This window comes from Suncus etruscus, chromosome 9 (assembly GCF_024139225.1).
Source record: "Suncus etruscus isolate mSunEtr1 chromosome 9, mSunEtr1.pri.cur, whole genome shotgun sequence".
Taxonomy (NCBI): Eukaryota; Metazoa; Chordata; class Mammalia; order Eulipotyphla; family Soricidae; genus Suncus; species Suncus etruscus.
This window is the reverse complement of record NC_064856.1, coordinates 25,164,859-25,170,983: the sequence shown is the minus strand read 5'-3', so window position 1 is coordinate 25,170,983 and position 6,125 is coordinate 25,164,859.

Below are 6,125 nucleotides of genomic sequence, written 5' to 3'. Positions count from 1 at the left end.
GCAGAACTGTGGGGAATGCATTTACTATTTAAACTATTTAAACTGGGGAAGGGTTCCATGTGACAGCCAGAAAAAAGTACAGTAGAAATGTATCATTTTGTACCTGTGACAAAGAATTCAACATTATCTAGGACTCAGGAAAGTGGTGCTGGGAGAGCACCTACTTGGCATATGGGCCAGCAGCCCAGGTTCCAACTCTAGTATTGCCAACAAAAAGAGAGAAGAAAAGAATTTTAAATTATTGATTTATTTAAAGGATATGACTTAGAGTTCCTCCAAATACTGCGGTTTGGTTCAGGTCACACTATAGGAAAAAAGGATGAGCAAAGTTTGCATGCTCTTTAGTGGAATATCTTCTACAGAAGCCCTGAGTGAAGAGTCATATTTTAGACAGGGAGGAAACTGAAGCTCAGAAAATGTGACTTGTTGGCCTCAAATCACCAGCTAGGAAACAAGAGTTGAGGTGGGAATGTGGGCTTCTCTGAGCCCCAATGAAACCTGTATCATTTCCTCCTTTTTACCTCTACTTCTATCTAGGAGTTGAGAAACAGCCCTACACCTGGGGGAATTAAAGATTAGAGCAGTCTCTAAGGGTCCTAAGGACATTTTTATTTCAAGTCTGGGCAGGAGGAAACAGTTCTCTGCTAGTCAGAAGTTGCTGAAGGGGCCAGAGTGATAGCACAGTGGTAGGGTGTTTGCCTGGCACGTGGCTGATCCAGGACGGACCCCAGTTCGATCACTGCCATCTCATATGGTCCCCCAAGTCAGGAACGATTTCTGAGCTTATAGCCAGGAGTAACCTCTGAGCATTATTAGGTAGTAACCCCTGAGCATCAACCCAAAAAAAGGTTGCCTAAAAAATTTTCTGTGAGAAAATATTAATTCTAATTGGTCTGACTCTCATATCAATCATCTCAGGACCCAATGACGAACTTGGCAAGCCACTGAGACTAGAAAAATGTAAATGTGGCACTGAACTAGAAAAGTGTGACAGAAACTGTGGTGAGGCAAGAAGCAAGGATTCTCAAATGAGGGGGTGCAGTTCCTGGTCCCTGCACCTGCCTTCACTGTCCTAGCAATATGCTTACCTGGCTGTCAGAACCCAAGATTCCAGGTTCTTTTTTTTTTTCTTTTTTCTTTTTTTTTCGGTTTTTGGGTCACACTTGGCAGCGCTCAGGAGTTCCTCCTAGCGCTACACTCAGAAATTGGTCCTGGCAGGCTCAGGGGAGTATATGGAATGCCAGCATTCCAACCACTGTCCTTCTGCATGCAAGGCAAATGCCTTATCTCCATGCTATCTCTTCAGCCCCAGATTCCAGGCTCTTATTCAATAGGACTTAGTGTCCAGAGGCAGGGTTCAGAGATCACCCAGGAATCTGTGCATATGTGAACTCACTCATTTTAAACCTTATTGAATAAGCAAACGAACCAACCACTCCAGTGCAGGCCCTACTTGTGAGTCAGATCTCAGCCCTGGGATTACAGGATTGTGGTCTCTGTATGCCATCATTGTGTTCTTGTGTGGTTCTGAGACAGGATGTGGTGAATGTAGCACTCACTTAAGCAGCAGATAAATCTCCAAATCACAATAGTTTACACAACAGAAAATTCAGCAGGTGGTATGGGAGATGCTGGGTCCCACAATGCTGCCCAGAGGCTAGCTGAAAGCCAAATGCAGTTCAGAGAGATGGATCCCTGTAGCCATTTGCTGCAGGAACTTCCTTCCAGGGAATGGATACCAGAACTCTGCATGCAGTTATTCCAGTCTACTCTGTCCCAAGTTCAAGTCTCCCTTTCCTCTGCTTCCTTCACAAGAGCTCACAGCCACCTGCCTGCAGCCCCATTCTTTTCTTTGTTTGTTTTCGTCACATGCTGCGACATTCAGGGGTTCTTCTGGCCCTGCACTAAAAAATTGCTCTTGGGGGCCGGGCGGTGGCGCAAGAGGTAAGGTGCCTGCCTTGCCTGCACTAGCCTTGGACGGACCACAGTTCGATCCCCGGCGTCCCATATGGTCCCCCAAGCCAGGAGCAACTTCTGAGCGCATAGCCAGGAGTAACCCCTGAGCGTTACCGGGTGTGGCCCAAAAATCAAAAAAAAAAATTGCTCTTGGCAAACTCTGGGAATCATATGGGGTGCTGGGAATTGAACCAGGATCTGTCCTGGAGTGGCTGAATGCAAGGCAAATTCCCTACCACTGTGCTATCTCTCTGGCATCAGCAGCCCTGTTTTGGATTGTGGTCCAGATCTTTCCTTACCTCAAATTCCCAAACTTGCCATCTCTGAGAATCACCTTGGCCTGTGTGAACAGACAGGTTACAATCCAAGTTTGAACTGGAATGTTTGATACATAGAGTGATGACTTTCCTTTCAGTATCCCAGATCATCCTTCTTTTTTGTTTTAATTTTTATTGTGGTCAAAGCGAATTGCAATTCTTTCACAGTAATATTTGAGACACATAGTGACAATGAATGAGGGGTATTCCCACCACCAGTGTTGTCCTCCCTTCACCCCTGTTCCCAGCTTGCATCCCACATCTTCCTCCTTTACCCCTGTAATGCTAGTGCAACTGTTTCCCCCTTGCACAGCTTGTTGTAGATTAGATATCAATTCTGTTGTCATTGACTTTGGATTTGGTATTCATGTCTAATCAGTCTTTATTTCCATCACATGAACATACGACTGTCTGGTCTTGGTACCATCCATTTTTCCCCCTCAAATTATGAGGCTGATTAAGGTGATTCCAGGAATTTCTACTGGAGATATAAGAAAAGATATGGGAGAAGAAAAGAAGAGAGAAAAAAGAAAAAAGAAATAAAAAAGGCAACTTCTTCTTTTTCTTCTTCTTCCTCCTCCTCCTTCTCTTCTTCCTCCTCCTCTTCCTCTTCCTCCTCCTCCTTCTTCTCTTCCTCCTCCTCCTTCTCCTCTTCCTCCTCCTCTTCCTCCTCCTCCTTCTTTGCATAGGCATAGTAAACATTGGGGAAATTAGTACGGGAATTCCCTTGGCCTAGGACAGTGGTGGGCAACCTTTTTTTTTTTCAACTGAGCCAATTCTCGCCAAAACCATAATTAAAATTTATTTTGAGAGCCACACAGGGTGCACACTGACAGAGGCTAGGAGCAAAGTTCTGACTCCTGGAGCGACTGCCCAGCACACAGAAGAGCCAAATTAAAAGTTTAAAGAGCCATATGTGGCTCTAGAGCCGCAGGTTGACAACCACTGGTCTAGGAGATACAGGATTTCTCCGCCCTTAAAGCATACTGCCATGGGAACAACTACAGGCTCCTTACTCACACCAAGGTTTTTTTTATGGTGGCAGGAAACTTTCCACTCAGATGTGGGTGATGACATCCTGCCTCTGTAGCTTGAGATCTTGTTATTTGCGTAGGTCATAGGGCAAAGGCTAGGAGAAAGTTGTTATTGTTATTGTTTTTTTATGGTTCTAGGAGTTCTGTTCCATTGCTGTTGTTGCAATCAGTCTTCTGTAATTTGTGGTCTTGGTTTTTGCTCAGATCCTAGGACAGAGGTTATTCCAGAGGTTCTGTTCGGTTGCAGTTGTCGAAGTCAGACCTTTGAGGTTACAGATCTTGGTTTTTGTATGAATCCTAGGCCGTGAGCTAGGCTAGGAACTTCCTCATTGGTCCTTTGATAGGTTTTGTCCACTCCATGTTTGTCGAAGTCAGTCTTCTATAGATAGTGATTTTGGTTTTTGTTTAGGGCAAAGGATGCAGGTCTCCTGATTGCATCATACAGTTAGGTGACGAGATAGGGCAGCCCTCTCTTAGCTCAAGTTGTTGCTGTTTCTTCATGTCAGAATGTCATGTTAAAACTGATGCAAGTTGGTGCTGAACAGTATTTGGAGTTTCCCTGGGAGGAGTTTGGTTCCCGGTGCTGTTGCTGGGACCTGTGTCAGTTCCACGTCTGGAATCTGGGGTCCTGGGTTAGAAAGTCACTGTCCGGGGCCCGGAGAGATAGCCTTGCAAACAGCCGATCCAGGACCAAAGGTGGTTGGTTCGAATCCCGGTGTCCCATATGGTCCCCCGTGCCTGCCAGGAGCTATTTCTGAGCAGACAGCCAGGAGTAACCCCTGAGCAATGCCGGGTGTGACCCAAAAACCAAAAACCAAAAAAATAGTCACTGTCCAATCACATGGAGTCTAAATTGGATCCACTTGACACATATTCGGGGGGTGGGAGACATCCCTGTATTATAAAAAGTATCGGTTCTTATCCCTAGTAGATAAGAGCTTGTTTCTGTGCATAACATTTCTCTTTATTTAGAGTGCCTATGCAAAATGGTATGGTGACATATTATATTGCGGGTGGATTTGGAGGTAAGAATGATAGTCTGCAAATCTCTGTGCCCTGGTTTTGACCCAAGCTTTTATCCCAGGCAAGACTTTTCTTATAGGTTTTTGTACCAAGTGGGGTCAAAACAGGTGAGGTTGGAGAGAGAGGAAAAAGAAAGAAAATATATAATAGAGGCAATAAATAAAACATTAAAAAAAGGCATTAAAGAAAAAATGCTGTTTAGGAGGCTAACTTACTTTTGGGGAAAGGCTAGGAGGTATTATTATAGAGGTATTACACACATAAAGGAAATATAGGCTTCCCCATTGAGCCTTTTGAGATATTCTTGTGGGAGGTGGAATCCAAGGCAGTTTTTCATCACACATCATGTCTTGTTGGGTTTGCAAAATTATTTGTAGCCATGAGGGAAGTGTCCTTGGGCTGGGGTCCTTCTGGGGCTGAATAGGTAGCATGCAACAGTCTATGATTAATAGGGTAAGAAGGGCCATAAAGCATGAGTCAGCAGGTGTGTTAGCTGTAATTTCTTGCCGAGGCAATGTGATGTGGGGCTGGGAGGGTGTCCTTTCAGTTTGGGAGCTTGGTGGTAGTTTATTGGAGCACGAGGTTGGTCTCGGTGCCTACTGAGTTAATAACTGAGGGTTAAGAGGTAAAGAGTTGGTTAAATAAGGAAGGATAATGGATCAGGATTGGGGGATAAGAGGCTAGAAGGATTTCTGAAGGGGGGAGGGGCACTACATAAGAGGGGCTATATACAATTTAGGCATGGCTTGTTTACAATTTAGGTTTGGCAGTCAGAGAGGAGTCCACTGTCTACAAACTCATGCCCACATAAAGACAGACACTAGTGTTCTATTCTTAGGTTGTTGTTGGAGGTCTGACCTCATAGACTGGGTCTGAGCTCTTAAGATACGATTGAGTTAAGAAAAGATAAATAATTGGTTAAGATATTGCTTAGGAGAGAAAGAGAGGAAAACAAAAGATAAGAGAGAAGAGAAAAGAAGAATAAGTAAATACAATAAAAATAAGTTAAAGAGGATTGGGCCAGTGTATCGGTATCAGAGGGTTTTCCACTTTCGAGGCTCTTCATCACTGACAGGGGTGGTCTTTGCTAAATAAAGGTTTCGGGATTATATAGTGGCTGGGGCTTTTTTTGTTTGTTTGTTTTTTAGGTCACACCTGGCAGCACTCAGGGGTTACTCCTGGCTCTACACTCAGAAATCGCTCCTGGCAGGCTCGGTGAACCATATGAGATGCCGGGATTCGAACCACTGTCCTCCTGCATGGAAGGCAAATGCCTTACCTCCATGCTATCTCTCCAGTCCTGTGGCTGGTATAAGCACAGTTTTTGCATCTAGAGTACTAAGCAATGTGGTGATGAGGACTATAGGATGTGGTTACCCTATGTAGTATCGTCCGCTGCATCTTAAATATAGAGGTACCATTCCCAAGGAACAACTGACAGCGAGAGCTTTTTTTGAAATGATTTGAATTGATGAAGAAGAATAAAAGACATAGGGGAAAAAAGTAGAGGGAAGAAGAAATAAAATGAAAGAAAGAGAAAAAAGTAGTGATTTGCCAAAATGTGTTCACTGAGTGGGACATGTAGCATAAATCTGTGCTGCGCCATTGACTGTTCCAGTGGTCTGAATGATCATATGCTTTGGGCCTGGACAGGCAGAATGGATTCTGCAGGGGCCCCCAGATCATTCTTCTATGAGACTCCCACATGGGGGGCTATACCTTGGAATCATCTGGGAGCCTTGTCACACCATGCCCTAGAAGTGGCTTCAGGGACCAGAATAGGTAGTATAGCAGG